Here is a 14,506-nt window from a genome sequence, read left to right as displayed (position 1 = left end):
TATTAGTAAACTATCATATGATGGTCTCAAATGGCGCCTTGGATGTCCCTCACTCCCGCCTTAGTATTCCTTAGGTACCATATAAGGCCGCCTTTTTGGTTTCACTTGTCCTGGCAGCTCACCCCCTCCATTATACTCTTTCCTCCAAGCTTCAAGCTAATCTTGGTGGGGGTAAGCTGGCAGGAAAAGTGAAGCCAAAAAGGCAGGCCCTTGACGTATCAATGGCATGGAAGATGAGTAGGGTAGATGTACGAGCCAATCACTGGCTTCCTTCTGTCTTAGCTTGGATTACAATAGTCGACATTCCTATTAACCTCAGCCTAAACCTAAGCCCCAAGGGACCCTTATATTCATGCATTTTTGCTTTGAATGAGAGTAGGATATAATGCTACCCCTTCTCCTTCTACCCCCTGAAGCTAGGGGATTTAGAATGTGTCAATTTAGATATTACCAATGTGTCTAAGAGATAAAACATAAATACGGTTAAGTAGAAAAAGCAAAACATAATTGTGTAAAAAATATTCATTATATTAGGTGGAGCAACTGTATTCAGTGTCGTAATTCTAATGTATTTCAGGACCAAGTTTCTTAATGAAGCGTAGTAGTATTAGTTCATAAATACTAGTATACAAACTGCAAGTATTAGTCCTTTTTTTATAATAGGTAGGACTATTTGTGGCCTTTTGGGAGTTAAGAAGAAAAAATATTTCTTTGTATATTATTATGAAACAGAGACCTGTCGGTAATATTTCAAACTATTATCAAATTTTATCTTCTGATGCCTTACACAATAAAAGTATACTTAAATAAAAGAAGGTTTAGCCTTTTCCATGCTGTCTTTAACGAAAAATAATGCATTTGACATAACATGTCAAATTAAAACTAACAAATGATTGTAAATTTAAAAAAATAAAAATACTGGTGGAAGTGTTTTTTAATTATTTTGGGTTACGTAGCATTGCTCAGTCTTCACTTTCGCCACAGGCTTTTCTGTTTTTTCCACATCTGAAGTCCTTTTGTTGTTTGGGTTGGTAATTTTCGTTGCCTCTTATTGGATTTGGTGCGCAACAGGTGTTTTGTTCTGCTATACATTTGACCTGGGGGCAGCAGGTAGGCGGGGGGCAACACTTGGGGCTGCATCTCATCTTTCTTAAGGCCCATGGTATGTAAATGAGTAGCGGGATGGCGTAGAGCCAATAGCCCTTCCGCCCGCAGTCATGGGGAGGTGGTGGTAGATGTTTATACGGCCTACACTCATCTTCCTCCACTCTAGCTGCTTCTGGGTACTTGCTTGTAGGGTGCAGAATACACTCATGGGGTGCCTGCACATAAAATAATGCCGAGTTCTTACTTATATTTTTAAATACAACTTTAAATACTATTCAATACGACTTGGTTAGCACAGTACACATAGTATATCAAATGTCCCTTTCATTAATTTCGACAATAGTTCACCTACTCAATAGGTCAGAGCAAAATTGAATCTTAAAAAAAAAATATAAAAAAAAATCGCTTTCAACGTTTTCCCTATTGATCTGATTTACCTGGGAGGTAAAACTTTTTTTTATTATTTCATATTTTTAAAATCTGAGAATAGGGACTTCAATTTAACTGGTTCATAAGTTATAATATTAGACAAATTATAAATGAAGAAACACAATACATTGTCTGATAAAATACGTAGTATTAGATGCTTCTGTCCAATTCTAATGAATTTCTATAAATCTATTCGTTATTCTTGTTTTCTTCAATCTCACTAAAACTCTTCCAACTCCTGTTTAATGAATCCTTAATGGTTTCTTATTTTTTCAGCCCTTACGTTTTTTTACTGTGCTATAACAGCTTTGTAAAGAAATAATACCTTTTAGTTCGAAAACTGTTCAAATTTAAGGAGATAGAGGTGTGTTACTTTTTTTATCGGCTCTGATGGTAGGTTAAAATTAACCATCGAAATTCATAATAACAATTCATTTAACATGATAATTCATATGTTTTAAACAATCTGATGTAATAAAATTTATACAATTAGAAATATTGAAGACAACAAATTATCTTGTGTGTCCACTCACACGACTATCCAATTCAAAGATAGTTTCCAAAGCCTTTGCAAATAATAGCCTTATTATTTAACTTTATTTTGTTAGTTTTGTTGACAATTGAATTTCTTCCAAAAAGATTTTTGGAAAGCTCTAGGAGATATTTATAGCTTTCGAATTATACTAACATCTAATGGAAATCAAACAACTTTCCTGCTTGAAATACTTTTGAAAATCTGGCTAAAAAATACAGTACTTCTTTTCTGTTTTATTAAGTTAATTTTTAATTTAAAAGAGAATCATATTAACTTCCAAATGATTCTATATAGAATTTTCATGGACTGAATGCTTTTTGAGTCATGTGTTAAATAAAATTACTTCACGTCTTAACCTTTTTTTAGGCTTTTTTTTAAAAGACAGTTTTACATGAAAAGACAAAGAGGATTATGAAGAAAAAGTTGTGAAAAAAGGAATTTTCATCAATGTCGTTGGAACCATCTTGATATGGCAGTTTAGGGAAAACATGATTTTTTGATATAGCGAAATCGATATAGTGCACAGGACTACCAATTTGGTACAAATGTACCAGATATCTAAACACTACAAACCACAAAAAGAAACAACAAATCTGGTTCAAGAGATAATTTTGGCAAAGATATACAGGCAGACCATGGATCGAAAATACGTTTTTTGACGTAGTCGGCACGTTGAAACGCATTGATTCATCCAAAACTTCCCCTATAACTAGGTGCTAAGGAGTCTATTATGATCAAAATAAAAATATAGCTATTAACATCTGTTTTAGACCTTGCGATTAGGAAAGTCGTGGGTGGACAAACTAGGATATATTTATCTCTAATATTTGATTCTTTAACGTTCTTCCTAACTAGTTTTTCTTAGAAAAACTTCGATTAGTTTCACTATATACGAGAAAACCAAGATATTTTTTTCCCATATCTTGTTTTTTGCTCATTTAAATTGTTTTTATTAATTTAATCAAAAACCATTCAACTTAATGGTTTGGAGTACAATTTATAGGAACTTCAATTTAACTGGTTCATAAGAAAAAATATTAGAAAAATTATAAATGAAGAAACACAATACATTGTCTAAGAAAATACGTAGTATTAGATGCTTCTGTCCAATTCTAATGAATTTCTATAAATCTATTCATTATTCTTGTTTTCTTCAATCTCACTAAAACTCTTCCAACTCCTGTTTAATGAATCCTCAATAGTTTCTTATTTTTACAGCCCTTACGTTCTTCCTTGTTACTTTTTCTTATAAAAATTTTGATTAGTTTCACTATATACGAAAAAACCAAGATATTTTTTTCCCATTTCTTGTTTTTTGCACATTTAAATTGTTTTATTAATTTAATCAAAAACCATTCAACTTAATGGTTTGGAGTACAATTTATCTCCATTCATTTCTGGCTAATCAAAAATGTTCCATTTTTTAAGGTTGTGGCCTACTTTCACTTTATCTTCTGGAGTTAATGCCTTGCTGTGAAATCCTATCTTCTACACCATCTTAGGCTTGAGCACATGAAAAATTTTAATTTTGAAAAATGTTTGTTTAATATCTTTTCAGCTTATTTTTCGTCAAAGTCAAAAGGCTAAACACTTAAAATACTATGCTACGATATAAATTGCTTAGTTAAATAGCATTTGAGAAAAGATAAACACTATTGCAATGCCTTAATTTGATTGTTTCTCTTCCCTATGGAAATTGTACATTCGTAGTGCTAACTAATACCCTTCCAACTTTCAAATTCCAAATCTTTGATCACCTACTTTACACCCAATTCCGGAAGAATACCAATTAAAAGTTTCAAATAAGAAATGAATAGATGAAAAGAGAGATAATACTTAACATATATATTATGGCATGTTTTAATATTTACGAAAAGTCTATAAGCATCCATATATATAGACTCATATAATCAACACTATCCTTTCGTTTTCCTTAATAAATGAAATAATTATTGGATTATTCCTTAAGATTATGATTAGTTAAAGTATTTTTTACTTATTATTTTTTATTCATTTATTATTATTATTACTTTTTTGATAATAATAAAAAAATTAACTGTTGGTTTATATATTATCTGTATTTGATGTTTCAGATTTTCATTTATATTTGTATATTAGTAGAAATTGTATATTTTTATTTATTATTTTTAGTTAAATTGTATTTGATTTTTTATTATCAGTAGTTATGTTGTATCAGTTGTTTTATGATATGACATATGGTTTTATTTTATTTTATATATTATGTTAATTATTGTTAATTTTTATCTTTTCAAATTCATTATTTTATGACGTTTTATAATTTCATTTTTAATTTGTATTTCTCTCTAAGGCTCTAAAGCCTAATTTTGACGCCTGTAATGTTATATAATATCCCATAATAAATAAATAATATTATTATTATTTATTATTTAAGTTGTTTGCAAAATTTGTAAGACAAATTCACTTTACGGTTTTTGATACTTTTATGTTTTACTTCACCGAATTAATAGGTTATGATACTCATCGAAAGTAGAATTTATTGCCGTTAAAGTTTAATTAATTAGATTTAATTTTATTTACTTTTCTGCTAGGATACACCGTTTAGGAGTCATAAGTAAAAGACAAGAAAAAATACCTTGTATAATTAATATATTTTCTATCACAATTAACAGGGAAAGCGATTCTGGTGGTTCTAAAACTGTTACTACTTACTTTATTAATTAAATAAAGTAACGAATTAGGTTTTTTTTTTTCACCTGTAACTCCTAATGGTACATGAAATTAAACAACATTAAATTCTGCGTCGAACGAGTACCATAACATATTAATTCAGTTAAGTAGTATGTCGTAAACCGTAAGCCGCAGTAAATCAAAAAATGAAACTTATTAATGATAATAAAAATTATGCAAAAAGTCTCAAACTTATTTATTAAAATATATAACACACCATCATTAAGGACAATCATAATTTATAGTGATATATTATGTTATACTCTACATTTATGTTATATATAACTCTGTTATAACAGAGTTGTTTTTAGTTAATAATAGTAAAATACATAAATTGTAAAGAATAAAATATATTAATAAATGTTATAGTGACAAATACAAGTTTACTTTAACTGTGTTAGATTTATTTCGGTAAACAAAGTTTCATAAGTCAACGTGAGTTGTTTTACTAAAATTGAGATTGTCTTTGATGAAAGTCGGATTGGACGAAACGTTAGATATAATGTGTTTTAATAAAGAAAGTTGAGACTATTTGGACAATTTTTGTTATTATTAATAAAACTATCGATGTCGAACAAGAACATATATATATATGAAGCTAAATTCATTTTCAAATTTCTCCAAAACTAAAGTATAATACACGTCAATCCAAAGCCCTCGGAAACGCATTTCTGCCGGATATTGGTAACGTTTACTCAGCAGCTAATTAATTTGATCAAGTAACGAATCAGAAATTTTTTTCGCCTAAAAGTCCTGAACGTTAGATAGTAGTGAAAAAAACTATTACAAAATAAATTGAAGAACATTAAATAGCGTAAAATTTAATTGTTAAAATTATTTGCTGATGTATGTGTCCGTGAGATGGATTTTATCCACCCGACTCAAGGTAGGTATGGCTTTAATCTTGAAGCAGCCTTTTATTTTTATCAAAGATTAGTGTAAATATTTGTTTGTACATAAGATAATCTTTATTATTTTTTTTTTTGTACTCAACGCAAGATAACTAAACTTGTTATCCCCTCATTTGTGGTTGTAACTTATAGCCATTAAGATGCTAACTGCTTGAAAATTTCCTTTTTGAACTTCTCGGCCCTGATATTGTGGCATTGGAATTATTTCAATAGACATTTAAAGATTAATGAAAGTTTTATCTTCCACTAATTATATCTGTACCACAAGGCAACATCCAATCTAATCCTCGAAACTATTTTTAAAAAATAGGTTGTTACAAAATTGCATGTACAGGAAAACATTATCGCCATTGAAAGTCTACACCTCTTTAGCGTCGGGTTGAATAGGGTAAAAATTAAATTGAGAAGAAATTACAGGTCACATCTTATCTACCTCTATATTACTATTTATATCATTATTTACATTGCCTTATCATTTATTCAATGAAGTACCCCTACCATCTTCACATTTCAATTGTTTATTATATATTAGAAGGAGAGAATAAGAAAAGGTTTTGTACTTTTCCAACGACTTTTTTTTATTAATGAATTTATTTTGAAATGTCCTCCAATTAAGATAAATTATAAACAATAACCCATATTTACTTTAGCAAATCAGATCACGCGTGCTTTCAAACATTTTGAACGATTTTTTAAAGTATTAATTTTCTTTCCTAGTTTAAATTCATGTCACTAAGCTGATTCCATATATTAATCTATTCTCAACATTTTCTTTTAACAAGATTTTTGGTAAAATATTAGTGTCGAGTAATATGTGAGTACATGGGTGTACAATAATCAAAAATTTTAGGTCTTCAAATTAATAATGATGATCTTATTATACATTTAATTATTACTATAATAATGATGTTCTGATCTGATGCTGTATGTATAGGCGGATGTTGGCCACTTGCCGCAAATCGGAGGTTTGTACAAAGGCTCGGTATACAAAGAAACCATCCAAGCGCCATATCCACATACTTGTGTTTTTCAGAGGCAATCATGGCTGAAGTACAAGTTGTTTCAGCTTTTGTCCTGATATTATATTATTTTTATAAAAAAAAAAAAAGTACAGAATTGTGTTGTTGTTAAGATTGTAAAGATATTTAAATTACGTTCATTATTCTTCCTATATAAAAAATTAACATATTCAGTATTGTGTTATTGAAGTTAAAGTGTGTAAATAATTCAGCATGTGGGACTGAAAGTGGTGTCATTTTTTATTGACTGTAAGAATTTTGAAGAGTCTCTTCATTAGACCAGTTAACCATTTAAAAAAAAACTTATTATTTTTAAGAAGTAATAGCAAATTACACCTTCTACCTCCCAACAGCTCTCCGTTATAACTAAACAAAGAACAATTGTGGAGAAGCTACACAAGCGTTCTCGCGAACCCCCTTTGATTAGTGTCCAAAAGCCGACTCTCGACGGATCGGCAACAAACTTAGGCCAACTCGTACCAACCAAGCCAAATAACCCATTCACATGCTTACGCATGTGCGAATTCACCACAGCTTGACAAGTGTATAGAGGTGCCTTATGAAGTTAATCAATCATAGGGGTTCCTTCTTCATCGGCTACTGATTTTGGTAATTGTTTACCTCAGCTCTCCCAAAATGGCGGAAGTCCGTTTTTTCGAGACGAGAGTGTATTTAGAATAATACAGAGAAATCAATAGATGAGGACTGAGGAGCCTCAAAGATACTTAAACAAAAAATACAAAGAAATATAAACAGTCATTATAAAAAATAATTATAGGTTACTTTCTCACTTTTATCAGTTGAACAATAAAAAAAAAAAATAAATAAAAAAGAGAAAAGAAAACGATGTAATAGTTACAATTATATTAATTTACAATTTTGTGGGGTCTGAATGGATAAAAATGATTGAACAGGCGGGATGATTTAAAGGTAGGGAGGGTATTGGAGCGACGGATGTTGGAAGGGATGGAGTTCCATAAGGATGAGGCTCGGATAATGAACGATCTATCGAAAGCAGCGGTTCGGCGAGTCCTTGTGTATAAATCTGAAGACCAGGAACGGGTATTGCGGGAAGGAATAGAGGATTTGAATTGAAGGAGCTCGGAGATGTATGAAGGACGGCGGGATTGTATGACTTGGAAGATGAAGGATCGTAAGAAATACTTACGACAGTAGGAAGGATAAAGCCACTTCAACTCTGCATAAAAACGGGAAACAGAGGCGTTCCAAGGGATCCCGAAGATGAATCGTACACAGAAATTTATCAAACGTTTTAATTTCGCCTCAAGAGCCCTAGAGACTCCCCCATATACCGTACAGCAATAGTCAAAATGAGGAAATATTAGCGAAGTGACTAGGAGCCAACGAGTTTCAAATGGAAATAGGAGGTGGAGGTAATTTAAATGTTTTAAAGTTGAAGGGGTATGCGGGAGATATTGGATACATGGCTTTTCCAGGAAAGTGTTTGATCAAAGGTTATTCCCAAGTTTTTGATGGTGGAGTAAAATTTGATGGGACTATCATGTAGGAACAGAGTTGGAATATTAGGAACAGTTTTAAGGAGATGATTGGAGCCTATTAAGATTGCCTTCGTCTTCTCCGCATTTAGCTTCAACTTGTTAGCTCTCACTCAATCACAAATCCCATCCAAATATTCTTGAAGTTTCTCTATGGCTGGTAATAGGTCAGGAGGCGGGAAGGACAGGTATATTTGGAAATCATTTGCATAGATGTGGTGTTGGGAGTGATGGATCTGGAGGGGAAGGTCATTAATGTAAATAGCAAACAGAGTAGGAGGTAAAAAGGAACATTGAGGAACACCACAGGGAAGGGGGAGGTTCTTAGATGGAGGTTGACCTGGGACGACTACATAATGGGACCGATTTGATAGAAAGGATTTGAACCAGCACAGGGCATTGTTGGATAGAGGAAGATTACGCAATTCAGTAAAGAGGATGTTATGGTCAACAGTGTCAAATGCTTTGGAAAAGTCTAGAAGGATGAGGATAGTGAGGTTTTGGTGTTTAATAGAGTTTTGGAGGTCATGGGTTATTTTAAGGAGAGCGGATTGCGTTGAATAGCCAGATTGGAAAGAGTTTATAAGGGATCGTTCATCTAGGAATTTGGAGAGTTGATTTTGGACAAGGGGTTCTAACGCTTTGGAAAGGTTAGATAGAAGAGAATAGGATGGAAGTCGTGCAGTGAGCTGAGGTTGGAAATTTTCTTCAAAGGTTGGACAAGGGCAGTTTTCTAGGAAGATTGGAATATGGAGTTTTGCAATGAAAAGTTGTAGATGTGGTAAAGAACGGGAATAACCACAGGGAGGCTGGATTTTAGGACAGCGGAAAGTAATTCATCGAAGGACAGATGTGAGAGAAAGAAGTCTTCAGGATTGAAATTGTGATGTTGATTATCGGAAATAGAGGAATTATGAGCATTGAATAAGAAATGGTCATTTAGGTCGTCTGAAGGAACTGAGATTATTGGACTCTGGTAGGGATAGGACACGAAGTATTTTCCATTTGGAGCATTGGAAAGGGCATTATGGAAGTAGGAGGCTTTGGCAAGTCGGACTGCGGATTGGGTTTCATTCTGGAGGATCTTGAAAGACAAGTAATCTGCAGGTAAACGGGTTCGACAGTATTTGCGCCTTGTTGCATCTCTTCTTTTCATCATTTCCTTTATTTCGGGGGTCAGCCAAGGTGCAGTGGGACAGCGTATGGTTCTGGTTTTCAAAGGAGGATGTATATCTAATATGGATTGTAGGTTTGGGGTCTGAGTGGTTACCATAGGGTCAATAGAGTTATAGAAATATATGATGTCCCATTGGAGAAAGTTAAAGTCAGGCTGAAGGGATTCATTAGTGATAAGGTCTAAATTACGGTATGATACTATTTTGGAGGTGAAGGATTTAATATGACTTGTGGTAACACCATAAGTTCCTGTCTAAAGATACTTTGTTTATTAAATATTTTTTCACAACTGATGAAAATATCAATAGAAAGCATACATGGTTCATTTTATTTCCAGTTGGTGTGTTAGATTCATATATAAAAAGAAAATTAAAACAAGAGGATAACTTTAATGATTTTTTCCCAATTTATTTATACCAGATAACCCAGTAACACACAAAAATAAACAAAGGAATAGTTCATGGAAGATAATGTTTTTAATATGTGATTTATTAAAATTTATATTTACATTTAAAAAACTAAAAAATCATATGTATGTCAAAAATATTTTATTTTAATAAAATAATGCTAACACACATTTCAGTTTACATATATTTATATTACATATATATTTACATATTAAAAACATTATATTTCATGAACTATTCCTTTGTTTATTTTTGTGTGTTACTGGGTTATCTGGTATAAATAACATGGGAAAAAATCTTTAAAGTTATCCTCTTGTTTTGATTTTCTTTTTACTTATGAATCTAACACCAACTCGAAATAAAATGAACCCATGTATGCTTTCTATTGATATTTTCACCAGTTATGGAGAAATATTTAAAAAAAACAAATTATCTTTAGACAGGAACTTTTATGGTTTTACCACAAGTCATATTAAATGCTATAAATCCATGGATATCATTTATAAAACAATTACTAACTATTTAAGCTTTTGAAGTCATATTTATACCAATTTAGACAATTGTTCTGATTCTAATAATAAATAGGCATGGTATAGTAAATTTAAAATAAATGATAGTAATATATCCTTTTTTGTTTCTACATTTTCATTATTTTTTCATTCTTTTTTTTATTCATTTTGTCCCCGTTATTTATCCATATATCTAAATAGAATTTTATCCTTTAAACCTAATACATATTCCATTTATATTTTCCCTCTTTAACAAATATAAAATATAAAATAATGAGAAGATTGTTGACCCTGTATAATATATATGAGGGGAAGATGGTTAGGGGTGGACTAATATGCTATTTGTTTAATTAATATAACAGTCAGGCAGTCCACTGATTGTCAATTTTGTATTTGACAGGTGCGGGTATAAATAAAAAGATAAAAAAAAAAAAAGTATCTCACGATTTTGTTATAAAAATTTTTTGTTATTGTTACTAATTTACAGCTCTTAGGGTCTCACCCTTATTATTATATTCAGATTAACCATTAAACAATTTTCTTATTCTTATTAATTTACAGCTCAAGAGAACTTTATTATTCTAGTCAGATTAACCATTAAATAATTTTCTTATTCTTATTAATTTACAGCTCAAGAGAACCTTATTATTATATTCAGACTAACTATTAAACAATTATCTTATTCTTATTAATTTACAGCTCAAGAGAACCTTATTATTCCAGTCAAATTAACTATTAAACGATTTTATTTTCTTATTAAAAAATATTATCAAAAATAAATGCTTCTGATCTATTTTCAGGTTACAGAGTCTAAGTATTATAATTTAGTTCTTCTAACTTATATATTATAAAATATTTATAAGTCAGAAGAAATAATAGCAACTACTGCCGAAAATTATGGTGTATTATAATCTAACCTTTAACAAAGGGGGAAAGGAATAAATGTGCAGGGACAGAAATTTTCCCTCTTAAAAGGCGGTTAATTTCGTAACCTACCCTAAGTCATCCATAGTCGGCTCCACTGGAGACCTCCAGTACACTCTCGTCCCGAAAAAATGGACTTCCGCCATTTTGGGGGAGCTGAGGTAAACAATTACTCAGATTTTTATTATAATTACCTTTTGTCCTATTTAAGCCTATAATTAAATAATTATTTTTACCTTATATATGATCCTGGTTCCCTGACAATCTGACATCGTGGATTATCTGTTCTGTACTCTGGTGGAGAAGAATAAAACCTGCCGAGCCTTGGTTCTGAATCAAACATAGGACGTGAAATTAATTAATACTGTTTAAGAGTTAAATACATTTGACAAAGAGTAAGACCATGGAGTAAAGATGGCCGTGGGCAGAGCAACTACCCAAGGGACTATTTTTTTTTTCATTTAATAAACAATGCACTGACTTCTAAAATGATATATTGCGATTGTGGACTCTATCAGCTTAATAGGCTATTATATTTGTTAAAAAAATCATCAATTTCTTAAGTTATGCCATTTTTCCTGCCTTCCTCCTACAATCATATCATTACACTGGCCTGCCAAATAGTCAACGACCATGGTCCTGTTCAGACAGAGGAGGTAGGTATTTAAGGTAAGTATGAAGGAGACCGATGTTCCCTGCCATTCAGTCTCGCATTAGGCCGAAAAAAGGAGTCGCTATAGAAGTTCATGGGTACTTTTAAGCATTTCTCTTTTCAATCTCCCTTCACTTACCAACGGTTTTCCCTATCACTGAATATGGTAAGCAAGTATAAATAAAAGGATAAGAATAAATGCGTTTATTTGGCTATTTTATTTCTTTAATGAATACAATATATTACCTGCTATATTTTATTTGTTTTAATGAAAGTAATATATGTTATAAAAGGTATGGAAAATACGTGTTTAGGTTAGCTGATGATTTAGTTCTGTTGGGCCAAAATTCGTTAACGATTGAATTAAATACAACAACGCTGATGAAAGGCACTGAAGAGATCGGTCTCGAAACAAACTTGAATATATTTCGGTGGTTTAGAAAAATTACAGATCAGAGTAACTCTCAATTTATACTCCAGAATAATATATTAAAAAAAAAAAAAAGAAAGAAAAGTATAATATGAGCTTTATGAAAACCAAACAGCATATATGTTGCCCGCCTTACCAAGGACTATAATTCTCAGTTCTAAGCATAATCGATGTTTATGGGAAGGTAACAAAAAAAATTCAGCTTGCCTTACTAGATCTCTCTGGGGCATTTGATAATCTAACCCAGGGTTGAACTCCAACAGGCGTTAGAAGATAAAGGAAGTCCCATTAACTTAATGCAGGGAGTCCTTAGCCTTATATCGGAAATTTACAAGAGAATGATGTATAAATATCTCTCAAAGGCGACTAACATAACAATCCGGAGAAGTACAGCAGAAGATATCCAGGCGCTGGGCTTCTCACTGATAAAGGTGGCGGAAGATAATATCATAGAAGTAAATCTTGTATATGATTGTAAGCCGGAAAGTCCACCAAGAAGAAAAGATGATCCTAGAAATCAAGCCTTCCAAAAAGTTAATAATTTGGAAACTCAGTACTCTCCATCAACGACCAGCATAGTGAAAAATACCAAAGGATCCTCTTTATGAATAAAGTTTTTTTTTAGCCCGCATCCTCCTTGGAAAATCTCGCGGAAGCTTAAACTATGAAGACATGATATATCATAAAACCCGTTGCGGTGTAAGATTTCTTACGGATACTCTTGAGCAAAAGATTGAATAAAGTTCTCAGGGTGATAATGGATCTAAAGTATGACATGGAATTCGGGATTTGGAGAAGGAAGACGAATGATGGATTGCTATCTGAGACGTGGCAAACAATCACGGTTGATATGAAAGGAAAGAGGTCACATTGGGCAGGGCATGTGACCAGAAGTTACCCAACAGGCCCTCTCTTCATACCAATGAACGCCTGGGTAATAGGAACCAAATCAAGAGAGGCTGAAACTTAGATGAGTGGATGGTTGGGTAGGTTGAAGCTGAATGCCGCGTAAAAAAGTGGAGAGCTACAGCATAAGTTTAGCAGAAGTGTAAGAAGCTTTTAGAGGTGGCTAAAAAACAAAACGAAGAGATGGCTATAGAGATACATAGCATGTCTTAACTTGATTTGTTGAGACCCAACACTGAATTTAATGCCCAGCTTTACCAAACAGGTCACTTGAATTAATTACAATATTAATTACTTTCCGAAGTTGTAATTGTATGGTTAAAGAAAATGAACTAAGAAATCGTATGCCGATATTAATTATTAATCGACTTCCATTCTTCAGAAAAACAAAACATAATACTCTGAGCAAGTAATATGATACCTCTTACAACATAATCGGAAACATTACAAAGGCACTAGTTAAAACAACAGTCACAATATTCTGAACTAATCGCCTACTACTCGATGACCTTACTTCTAACACAACCCACCGTAGTCCTAAGTACATTTCCACTAGCTTTACGGAGAATACAATTATAATTAGTTTCTATCTTTCAGGAAAAGTATTTTTCCTTTATTACTTTAAATTAATTAATTAGAATTAGTACCTAAATCTGTTCGGTCAAAAAAATAATTGAAAAAATAGAACCTAATTGTTGCCTGTAAAGCTAGTGGAAATGTGAAAAAAGCACCACTGTGAAGTAAGGCATCGTACTATAATAATAATTAGTATTTTAGGTTACTTACATTGTGCTTCAAACTGTGACCGCAAATACTTCCAACATTTCTTCAATATTTTCTTTTTAACCTTGCATCCTTGATAGGTTTTTTTTTGTTTTTCGCTAGTTACATTCTGAACACGTATTAATGGTACCAATAAAAGGTCGTCATGACATGTGATATTGGAAACAACATATGTTCGTTTTAAAACCATTATTCTATGTTGTATGTATATATATATTTGATCCCAAACGAATCTATAGTATGTATTTTTGTTCATACATTAACCATTTCACTATAAACTAATTGAAATCTTAACTAAAAATAAAGTTTTAAGACCTGCATTTGAATGCAGGTGGGTCTTATTTACAAGATAATACAAGTCATAGATATTTATGGTTTTAAATTTTAATATATAATATTTAACTGTTAAAGAGGTTGTTTCAAGAGAAAATTTCATTTTCTCTTTTCTGTAAATGGATTATATAGTAAGAGTTCCTATTGGGATTGTGAAAA

General features: G+C 31.8%; 1 long non-coding RNA gene across 2 annotated transcripts in view; it reads right to left on the bottom strand.

The window, feature by feature from the left end:
- LOC106683106 (uncharacterized) overlaps positions 1 to 14,178 on the bottom strand; it is a 17,432-nt gene extending 3,254 nt beyond the window's left edge. Inside the window, exons 1-3 of one of the 2 annotated variants that reach the window (XR_010844269.1) lie at positions 14,018 to 14,178; positions 11,480 to 11,573; positions 917 to 1,322 (exon numbers count right to left, since the gene is read on the bottom strand). This is a non-coding gene — a long non-coding RNA (uncharacterized lncRNA). Of the gene's footprint in view, positions 1 to 916; positions 1,323 to 11,479; positions 11,574 to 14,017 lie in introns of those variants that run through there. The other variant, XR_001343514.3, reaches the window with a different exon arrangement.
- Positions 14,179 to 14,506: the final 328 nt, after the last annotated feature.

This window comes from Halyomorpha halys, unplaced genomic scaffold (genome assembly GCF_000696795.3).
Source record: "Halyomorpha halys isolate HHAL.00 unplaced genomic scaffold, Hhal_1.1 Scaffold466.1, whole genome shotgun sequence".
Taxonomy (NCBI): Eukaryota; Metazoa; Arthropoda; class Insecta; order Hemiptera; family Pentatomidae; genus Halyomorpha; species Halyomorpha halys.
Note: the sequence above shows the minus strand (reverse complement) of the source record. Positions and strands in the feature narration are given on the sequence as shown.